This window comes from Epinephelus lanceolatus, chromosome 18, assembly GCF_041903045.1.
Source record: "Epinephelus lanceolatus isolate andai-2023 chromosome 18, ASM4190304v1, whole genome shotgun sequence".
Taxonomy (NCBI): Eukaryota; Metazoa; Chordata; class Actinopteri; order Perciformes; family Serranidae; genus Epinephelus; species Epinephelus lanceolatus.
Genome location: NC_135751.1, coordinates 23,546,066 through 23,557,171, shown reverse-complemented (window position 1 = coordinate 23,557,171; position 11,106 = coordinate 23,546,066). Strand labels below are relative to the sequence as shown.

The following is an 11,106-nucleotide window of genomic DNA, read 5'->3' as shown; positions in this document are numbered from 1 at the left end:
CAAGTACTCCTGGTCTTCCAAATCACTGACTGAACTTCTGGCCTCCCCGGGTTGGCTGGTGGATGCTGTGAGGACTGTTGCTTAATTCTTTCACCACAAACAAATGCTCAACCTGTTATCAAACCTTTTTACAAGATGATCAAATATCTAACACATCCCGCACTTCCGTGTCCCGAAGCTTAGAGGTTGATGAGCAGGAGTGTAATTACTGTGCTGAGGACTTGCTTCTCCTCATCATGGATGACTGGCTTGGGATTAACTCATTACCCCCTGTCCTGACCATGCAATTAGGCCTTGCACCACAATTAAGTCTCCATGATACGCCTCACTAGGCACTAGACACAGTGATCGCTGCCAGCGCACCATCACTGCAACCTCTTATCTCCACTCTGTCTATGATCGCTGAGCTATGGCTAGTGATTGTAATGACAGCTATTGTTTCTGCAACTCCCGTCCGGTGTATGCTATCGATTAGGTTGGGTGTGTGCTACATCTTGCGAAGCGTGCAGACACACGGGCACAGATGCAAAGGTTTCGGGCTGACTGCGGCTGCTGTCAGTAACATTTTGGGTCTTGCAGAGTCTTCAAGGCGTCTGCCAGGGTGGCCTGGGAACAATGCTGCCCATCTGGAAGTAGCTCCTCCTGGGTCTGGATGATCTGATGGATGGGGAGATCTTTCTAGGATGTCCAGCTGAGCCTGCTGACAGGGACCCAATCAATCACCCCTCTCCTGTCCTCACTGACGGGCGCCCACCACAACTAAGACCCAGAGGTCAAGGGTTCTGTCAAAGCATATTCAGCTTTTAACATTCATCCCTCGGCCAGAGGTAAACTAATTTGATCATGTTAAGTGTGTCTTTATGCTAGGAGTGTTTCTTGTGCGCTCACTTGTTGCCATCACACTCAGATTATCATTTTATCTTTGCTGTGATTGTAACGTTTATCCTTACAAGCCTTCTTTTGTTTCCCTTGTAGGCTGCTGCCCAGCCCTTGAGTTTCTGAATATTTTGGTAGCTCCAGAGGAAAGAGAAGCAGCTGATCGAAGTGGTGCAAGCTAGGGATGACACATGAGACCAGGTTTTCTGGTAAGATAAAAATAACCTGTGCTCCGGCCTGCATAATGACCCACTTCCACAGCTCTAATGGAAGCCATAAAAAGTGTTTTTCTTTTAATAGTGATACCAATATATCACTTACAGTAGCAACACTGTCTGGAAAAACTTTGATTTACGATCGATACGTCTCTTCAGTCAAGCCATTCTGGCAGCTTCACAATCTATTATCTTGTCAGGATCTCAGACCAGACTGTTAGTGAAAAGCCGGTCTTTCAACCAATCTCCTGTGCCGTGATTGATGGCGTTTCGGACTGATTTTCCATTGCTCTGGAGACTCCACTTGTCAAGAGACTTCTCAGGTTTCTGGCAACAGGCCTCAGTTGCAGTTTGAGACATATGTAGACCCACTTACAATTTGGAGATATAGAGAGTGATTGATGATAGCAATACTTTTTATGTGTTCATATTTGATAGCATTTACAGTGACAGCGCAAAGCGGTGGCGTTTTATCATTTTTAAGGCTGTGTTTCTTTATGTGCCGAGGCATTGTTAAAGAGAAAAGCAAGAGAAAGGTGGGACGATAGATAAAACTATCAGATGGCCAATGGGAGGCCTTACTTCCTGTCACTCAGTTGGCCCACCTCGGCACTTGTCAGTCATAATGACAAATGGCAGCGCTTGATGAAACGGAGGGGTTACATTATCACTTCCCTAATGAGGCCGCTCACAGCAGGAGGGGGAAAGAGGGAGCAAGACAGGCAGTATGGAGGGAGAGATGGATAAAAAGGACGACAGGGAAGACCACTTTGCTGCTGCCAAATACCCATGGCTGCCCAGAAATTGTCTATGTTTATCAATGGACAGATTTTCAGATTGCCGTGGAATACTGAAACTGCAATCAGTTATATAACAGGAGCGTATCTCGAATGATTACTTTAGTTCTCGATTCCAACCCAATGTCACATTAAAGTGTCCCTTTGTACTGATCATATAAGCCTACCTAGGACAGATAGTTGAACTAAGCCATCTGCACTGTTATTTGGAACCCACTAATGGAAAGCCATGTGGTAAAAAAGCAACAGTGAGGCCATGTACATTTAAACAGTAGCATTTCACAACTTTTAGACAAGACGCCAGCAGGGACAGAGATAAAGAGGTTTGCTGAAATATTCCCTTCTCATTCACAATATATGTGATTTTTCAGGGCTTTTGTTGAGAATGTAGTGTGGTAGCATCGGCAGCGGCAGCCAGGCCAGAGGACGTTCCCTGTGGGCCTGTGTCTCTCCGTGTCTTTATGGCTGGCTCTGGACTTGGCGCTGGAGTCCGAGGGGGAGATTATCTGGCCTGTCTGCCTTCAGGAGCTCTCAGGGTTTGTGTCTTTGTGCAGCATTAGAGCTGGCTGGGAGTGCGCCCACCGAGAGAGGGGAAATGTGTTTGACATACGCTCAGCGCACACGGTCGGGGAGGCTGAAACAGCAGGATACGATTAATGACCACAGAATAAGATTGTTACAATATGGCTTCCCTAACCCCCACCTTCTTCACCGTGGGGCTGTCATATTTCACGGACTTGCCTGCCTCTGTGTGTTTGTAGTGTGTTTGTGTGTGTGTGTGTGTGTGTGTGACTGTGTTAGGAAGGGGCCCTTTTATCCTCTTTTTGTTGTCTCTCTCTCCCTCTCTCTCTGTCTTTCTCTGTTGATGTGGGTCATTGATATGCAACAGTGCATTCCTGGATCTTACAGGAGAGTCTGTTCTCATGGTTATTGTGGAGTACTTTGGCAGATTAGACACAGGGACACAGGTCCTTTGGACTTTTGTCATGGTGTAGGTAAGACATAAAACCTGTAATGTAGAGGTTAATAGACCCCTGAATTATCAGGTGTATGACTGAATGGAGACTTAAAAGAGACTTGTAACTGTAAAGCAATGTTGGGCTCATCACACAAAAAATGTAATGTATTACTCATGACTCTTTTCAAAAGTAATATCATAACTTTGGCTATTACTCCCAGCTAGCAATAATTTGCTACACTACTCCCCACAGAAGTGATAATTATGTCCTTTCTCCTCAAAATCAAACTTTGCACGTGAGCCTCTGTGTGAATATCAGGTTGATCTCTGATAAGCATCGCTAACGCTACATAGCTTGCAAATGAATTTGACCTGGGAGTCTCCTGTTGTCTGTGACCGCTATTCACCTGAGGATCTGTCTGAAAGATGGAGACTCAGTCATGGATACATGCAACATTTCATCTACCACATATTCAACCACAAGCTTCATTAGTTTTTTGTAGCATGCAGCCAACCTAGTTTTGGTTGCTTCGCCATTGTAGGGATACAGCCATCTTCTGTAGCCTGCCGGTCGTAGTAGGTGTCTCAGGAGTTTTGAGGTTGTGTTTTTTTTTTTGCAGTAGAGAGAGTCTGAGTACAGCTACCTAGAACAATAATCTTTCCATCTTCCAAGCTAGCTTGCTGCTGTGTGACGTGCATGTGCGATGACTGCGAAAATGAATCCGGGAATATGATCGATTGTTGAATTTTTTTTTTTGTTGTGAAAGTAAAGTTGTAGCAACTTCAATGATTTGAGGGTAACTGTAGTATTATTACTGAAATTAACAACCATTATCTATACTGCAAAAAAGACCCATAACAATTTTATACAGTGTTAGATATTGGAAACACACTAATAACCTGTTTTTGAAGTCACATAAACTGAAATTTCTGAATCTAGTAGATGTAGTCATGTAGTCATGTACAAAGCAAGGAATAACTTACTATCTGGACACAGAGTGGGGGTACAATCTAAGAGGTAAAAATTTAATTAAATCTGAAACAATGGTGTTTTCGCACCACTTTCAAAAGTATGTGTATATCAGTTTGTGGGGTGATTTTGTGGAATGCACTGGGTGCAGTGGTGTAAATGTGTGGTTGATCAATTGTGAGGAGAGTGTATTTCTGTAGTGGTCTGCTTAGTGATGGATTACATTGGGGTTAGGACTAGACAAGCATGTTGCTTCTTCCTAGTCCTTTTCAGACATGAAATGTTTTATATTTATATTTCTCACCCTAAGTCTGTATATGATTTCTCATTTGTCTCTATTTTGTAGTTTTTTTCCCCACAATATATTCTATTTTTTGTTCGAAATAAATAAATCAAATCAAATCGGATTAGTCATTTGTTACACTACTTGTCACTGGGACAAGTAATGCGGTTTTGTTTTTAGGTCCATGCCCAGTCCTGTAAGTCTGTGATTCTGTTGTGACGAAGTTGTGTATGATATCTATCATTAGAGCCTACAATAACAGTAACATTACAGTGCAGGTGAAACACTGGTAACATATCCACATGCAAGATAAGCTTTAAAAGGAGGTTCATGGGGAAACCTTGGGAAAAAAGAAAATCTGGAGGCCAAATGTTCCCAGAGTGTTGTGGTGGTTAGGAGGCTCCTTTGAGTGATCCTCAGAGTTCTGGGGTCAGTGCCCAAGGCCCAAAGGGCCACAGAGGCATGGATGTGCAAGAATAGAGAGGGCAGGAGGAAGGAGAGGAAAACCTTAACAAGGTGTCAAACAGGCCTGTTGGATCTTTGCACATGAGCACACGCATAGCTGAACCTGTGCTGTGATGTTTGTTGACACGTCTGGGAGAGAATTTTGAAGTTTTCACAGCTATCATAAATCAGGAGAGGGCATGATTTTTCCCAGGGTAAGGAGCTTTATCTAACTTGCATTTGGCCAATGCCCATGGGCCATTGAGGCCCAAGAACGCCAGCAGGCTTTATTGCCATGGAAACCAATGTGTGCTCTTCTGCAGTTTGATAAACCAAGGCCTCATCCTGTCATCTGCGTGGGGTTAGACTTAACAAAGATGACATTTGTCAAGTTGGGAGGAAACTGGAGCGTTAAAGGACAACAGACACAACAAGGAGAAATCAAATCTCTCCTGCAAGAAAAATAATCGTTAAAACATGCCGTTTTGCCTTTGAGTAGCTGGCTTTAGTGCACATAAAAACCAAATGTCTGCCTCCTGATTCTTCTCTTCCTGACGTCTCCTTGGAATTTCACAGCAAGTTACAGAAAGTGACTTGAGAAAAAGGCTGAGGGAGAGAAAGGGAGAGAGGGCTGGATGTGCCGTCTGGCAGCTTTGGCTCAGTATTTGGGCACAGCACTCACTCATTTATTGAAATCCCACTGTGTGATCCTGCCCTGAAGTGAGAGATTCAAATTTCTCCTTCATCTAGCCCACGTCAAAAAGATACTTAACTGGCACCTTTTTTTTCCTTTTCACATTTTTTTTCCACTGTCTCTTCCTCCAGATGTATCTCCTAGTTTCCTCTACTCTTATAACAGAGACACAAAAACATAGGTTCGACAGAGGTAAGCATCTCTTGCTGTCTGTCTCTGCGCTGGTTAGACTCTAATGTTGTGTTTTATGCATTTAACATGTGGCAGACCTCATCACCCTCACCATGTGCTCACCACACACACCTGTTCCCCACAGCTGCTGCTGCAAGGCACTCTGGGACATGATGCTAATTCCATGTTTTCTAAGCCCCCGGCAGAAAAAAAGAGAGCACTGGAAAAGATTTAATCTCCGTTAGCAATACAGCTGCCGAATCAGAGTTTTAAATCTTGACTTATGTGAGTTGGAGCTGTATTAAACGATAGTCTGCCAGAGAAGAGGCGCGATCATCAAACAGATAAAACTGTCTGAGAGAAATGGGCATCTGTAAAAACAACTGTTCTCTAAAATTAGAGTTGCATAAAAGCTTCCTGCAGAGAGTCCCCCTGCACCTCGTTTCAAAGTATTCCCCTCTGTGCACGATGAGGCCAAAACTGCTGATGCTTCAGAGGTAGTTGGAAAGCACTAAACTGCCTGTGGAGAAAATAATAGGGGCACACAGCAGAACAAACCCAAGCGTTGCCCAACCCCCATCCCAGAACTGCTACCAATTAATGTGCTAAAGAGGCTGCACACATAACTCTGTGCAAGTTACAGAATGAAAGCATGAGCATGTGAAGCTGCTCTCAATATGACAGCCCTGTTGCATTAGGTTTTAAATTATTATTTTTATTATTATTAATTTTCCAGACATGAGCTTTTGTTTCACAGCCAGCGCAGATTTAACACGCAGCTTATTTTGTCACCCATGATGTGTGAGCAGTCAGCTGTCCTGCCGCCGTAATCCACACAGCAACCCCTAAGTGGCGAATCACAAGACACTCGTGTCTTATTAGCCCCTTTACTCAAATTGAGTTACTGCTTCTGTTTATTACAGTGAGGTGATATTTGCTTTAATTTTAAGGGAACTCTATACTGTCTGCTTCCTCCTGTGCTGTCAGCATCAGGCCTGGGGGGTCTGCTTAGCGCTCCCTGACAGAGCTCTGCATGGAGGAAATGAGGCCGGTGAAGACCCCATTGACCGTAAGGCATTCTGCCCATATTTCACTAAGCTCCTCTCCCAAAGGAGAAGGCCGCAGAGACGAACCATATCACAACACATGCTGGGGGGGGGGGGTCAGCAAAGGGAAGAGGGTGAGAAGCAGGGAGAAGAAACCCACACACACACACACACACACACACACACACACACACACACACAAACACACACACACATTAAAATTCACATGAAGAGGCATGCAAAGTGGCAGAATTATGAAAAATGTGGACTAAACAAAACAGTTAATTTCCTCTGTCAGTGTGTGTGAGTCTGTGAGAGAGAGAGCCCGCAGAGTTGTGTGTGTGTGTGTGTCACTCCATGTCTCCATGACAAACTGAGTCACTCTGTGTGTAATTAATTGGTTTACTGCCAGGTTAGGCACCGTCTGTCTCTCAGGAATCTGCATCTGGTCCTGAACTTTATTTTTACATGTTAGTTGAGGTATTAACTTATTTGGACAAGGGATTAAGTCTCACTGGTTGTCCCGTAGATGGAATGGACAAACATAGGGGAGGTATGTTTGATATACTGGGCCCTGTAAGTAAAGAAATGGCTGCCGACAATACTGACTGTAGTCACCGCAAGAACTAGCCACTAATACCTCACTCCCACATGCACATACACTCCCAACCCTTGTGCAACTCATCCCACTCTCACTGTGATCTGAGACTATTTTTCATGCTGTAATCCAGTACAGGACAAATATAAAAGATAATTAATTGAAATTTTAAGTCAGCAAACAGAAGCATCAGAGCAGTCTTCCTGTTTGCAATTCAGTAGCTGAACAAATCTATGAATATCCATGAATAAGACTTTTTTTGGTGTTTTAAACATAGCTGTGTTCCCAATTTCAACAACACAGACACTAGGCTGCATTCCTGTGTTACATGTCAGATAATATCTCTCTGTTACAGCCAATTGGGCCTCAAGGTTCAACTGCCAGAGCATAGCTTACATTCAGCTCTCATGCCCTGTGAGAATAGTATCACTTTTGCTGACATGTCAATATGCATCCCCTAAAACAACCTGTGCCCAACGGGCATGTGCACCGTAAAAGGATACGTGCTGCCGAGATTTACCAGGTACAGGCGAGGGAATTAGCAAAGACAAACTACTGTATCCATGGTTGGTTGGACCGCTCAGACGCTTCTCTCAGCGTCTTAATTGGAAACAAATGTCGAGACGGATGGAAAATCTCATTATTATTGGAGAGAATCCTTTTCTGAAGGACGAGGGATAATAAAGATAAGGATGAGAAACTTTGATTATGTAAAGCTTATAGGCAAACCCACTTGATCCATCATCTTGTTTGGCTCCTGGCTTCAATTATGGAGAGCTGTCTTCCTTCTTGGCACATTTATATGCTTTTTTTGGGGCAGTACACTCAATTTATGTCACAGAAAATAGGTTGCACATACTGTGATACAACACAGGCTGTAGCTGAGGCCTATGCTAATACATGAGTTTATGATATATCTTTGCATGTGTGTATTGTGTGCCAAAAATATAGGCTAAAATATACATATATAAAGTGCAGGTAAGCTTCCATCTCATAACATCCACCGACTGAGTTCTTCAGCCACCCACTGCCAGCCCTCACCTACCTTCCTCCCAGACTGAGCTGGAGCTCATGAGGCCTCAGACACACTTAATGGGATTATGGTAATATAATTTTGTGATGCTGACCTCGGGCCGGTGCCAGGTTTCTTCCACATCCTCAGACAAAGGCAGGGAGCTCACCAAGGGTTCCAGCAGGCTGGCCCAGCTCGGCCTCTTGGCACAGGCTGATGTCCTCATGGGCTCAGAGCAAGATGGATGGCCGCGGGGCAAAGTCTCACTTCCTAAGTCGACTCAAACGGTGGCAAGAGGGGATTGTAAACCTAAATAAATATTGGAGTGAGGAGTGAGTTGACTCCGATGGCTGTTGTTCAGGTAACTCTTCTGATTGAATGTACACAATAATCAATATGCTTCAGGATGTAGGAAATGTGCCCTCCCTTTGCTCCCGGCTTGAATCAGCACATAGTAGTTTTTCAGCTGAGGGTGTAGCTTCCATGGAGACGGCCTTGTGGTCAGCTTGTCTCTCTCGGTGATTTAGCAGAGGTTTCCTCCACTGGATGTTTCTTATTGGTTTAAGAGAGGATTTTATGGACTGGACAATTTAAAAGTAACTCAATGTGAGGGTCAATTCAAACTGTCGCTGTAGGTAATCTAAACAGAGGAATGGCATCCACTAAGAGCACGCAATAATGTTAGAAATACAAACAAATATCTGGATATGATTTCATGTTCATTGTTGCCCTGATTAGACCATTTTAGAAACTCTTTGGAATACTGTAACACGCAGCACATATACACCAGGCAATATGTCAGAGTGCTGTTTGACTCGCCAACTTGTTTTGTCTCATTTTTACTTTGTTGTGTATTTTATTGTTGTCCAGTCTCTGCGGGTGTATCACCAGATTTTTTTTTCTTCCCCTTTTCCTTTTCTTTTCCTCTTCCTTTTGCCTTCAGAAAGACCACCCATAGGGTTCGGAGGGGGCAGACGTCTCTGTGGAATAATAATGGGGTCGTCCTGGGAAAATTGCCCATGGAAAGGCCTGTCTGAAAAAAAAAGAAAAAGAAAAAGAAAAGAAAATTTGGTCTTGTTTCCGATCCTTCTCGGAAACATTCATCAGGGCGCTCCTGCTGCTCGGACGGGAGCAGTCCCATCGAGGCCCTGATCCACTCCCTGGCTGGGTCACTCTGCTGCTGCCAAGACTTTCTGAGCTGAGGTCAGGAGGCTGAGGCGCACGGGTTAGAAAAGCAGCTTTTTATTTGTTTTATTTTTAAAACAGACTTACAGCCGTGGCTGTGTTTCCCAGATCTTGATTATCTGATGTTGCATAGTTGCTTTGAAATTTCTAGTTCATTTCAAAGTTAAAATTCGAGTCGTTGCTGTGATAATGGTTATTTCTCTTGACAAGTCGCTGTATGGAACATATTAAATTTATCATTATGTTTGGGCTGCTACTGGGCAAGGCCGTCTGTCTCCGTAGAAAAGCCCAGTAAATGAGTCACCGTGGTCTCACACAGGGAAAGCCTCAATGCTGATGTCATTTCCTGATTGGGTGACACACATGACACACGATTCTGATGAAACACAATGAAAGCGGCTATCACTGTCCACGTCTTTTATTCAGGTACTCTAACTGTATTTCAAAACAACAAAATTTTCTTCTCTGACTTCTTCTTTTTTAATGTTCCCATTTATGTCATCTCTGCAAAGCAAATGTGTAAACACTCATTTTCTGTTTAGAATTACAACTAACACAAAGGAACTACATTAGTTTTGGTTCCTCATGGAAGGGGTCGTGCAGAAATAGTGTTTGGCTAAAGGAGTTCTCATTATTCATTAGACTAATTGTTTCCCAAAAGTGACAATATGTTCACCTGATTTCAATTCATCTGAACTCACGATTGTTTTTTGAAGAGCTGGACCTGCAAATGTAAACTTTTCCCATTTTCCCATGCGCACGCTGCCAACAACCTGAGAATGAAACAATTGAGCAAAAATGATCTGGTCATTGTCTCGAGCTGGAGAAACATGGACCTGTGTTTACCATTGTGGACTTTTTTCCATGTTTGCTGAATAGAAATGTTGGCTCCGATTGAACTCACAGGCAACATCTTCCATCAGGAGCCAATCATGTCCTGTGTTACTATGTATCTGTTGGAGCCAGCTCAGACGGCATCAGGACATTGTGATGATGACTATTGCCAATGGTTTGAGTCAGGCAAGATTACTTTTATACTAAGAACTCCTCCCAACAACTGTAACGTCAGTGTTTGTGTTGAATGCACTTCGTAATTCCCTTCAAGTCGTTTTTCTCACAGTCTCCAGTGTGTCCATTTTGGAGATTGAACCCTATTTTGCATTTTCCTAAAAAATGTAATGATTCCCCCCCCCCCCCCCAAGCCATCACTAACTGTCCTAGCATTGCCCTGTTGGACCCTGAGGCCCTGCTGCCTCGCTCCAGGTCTGAGCTGCTGGAGATCCAGTGATGGATGTGCCTCAGGGGGGCTCTCTGTGGGAGCCGGGCTTCACACACTCTTTCTGCTCCTCACTGTCCGAGGGGAAGATGTCATCCCTCATGTTTAACCAGAGACAGCAGAGTTGAGCCTGCAGTAGGACACTGTCTTGCATATTCATGATTTATTTTTCTTTTTTTTCTAGTTTATATAACACAATACTGTTTTAATCAGCGGCTTCTTCCTAGAGGCAGCAGTTTGAAGCAAAGTTACAGAGGAAGAAGCCGGAGCAGAGGACATTTTATTACTTCAACTGCACCACATCATTGATAGCGCCAGGATTTAAGGCAGTAAAGTTACACTGTGGGTGCCAACTTTAAATCAAAATTCTAAGTGTAGATACAGTCATACTAATGCACATCATCAGCCAGTGAATTCCATGTGGTATTATGTGTTAAAATGGTGTAACTTCCCTTTCAGAGTACCCACATTCCCACAGCTTAGTAACTGTTTTCCACTGCCAACAAACCCTAGAGCATGTGAGTGAATGCGTTGCCATCTTGGGATGTTGTCATCATATTGATGTGGTGGCATACAATAGA

General features: G+C 43.7%; 1 long non-coding RNA gene across 1 annotated transcript in view; it reads left to right on the top strand.

Annotated features, from left to right (window-relative positions):
• Positions 1 to 537: 537 nt before the first annotated feature.
• LOC117268539 (uncharacterized) overlaps positions 538 to 11,106 on the top strand; it is a 79,351-nt gene continuing 68,782 nt past the window's right edge. Inside the window, exons 1-2 of the long non-coding RNA XR_004502657.2 lie at positions 538 to 827; positions 976 to 1,085. This is a non-coding gene — a long non-coding RNA (uncharacterized LOC117268539). The remainder of the gene's footprint in view (positions 828 to 975; positions 1,086 to 11,106) is intronic.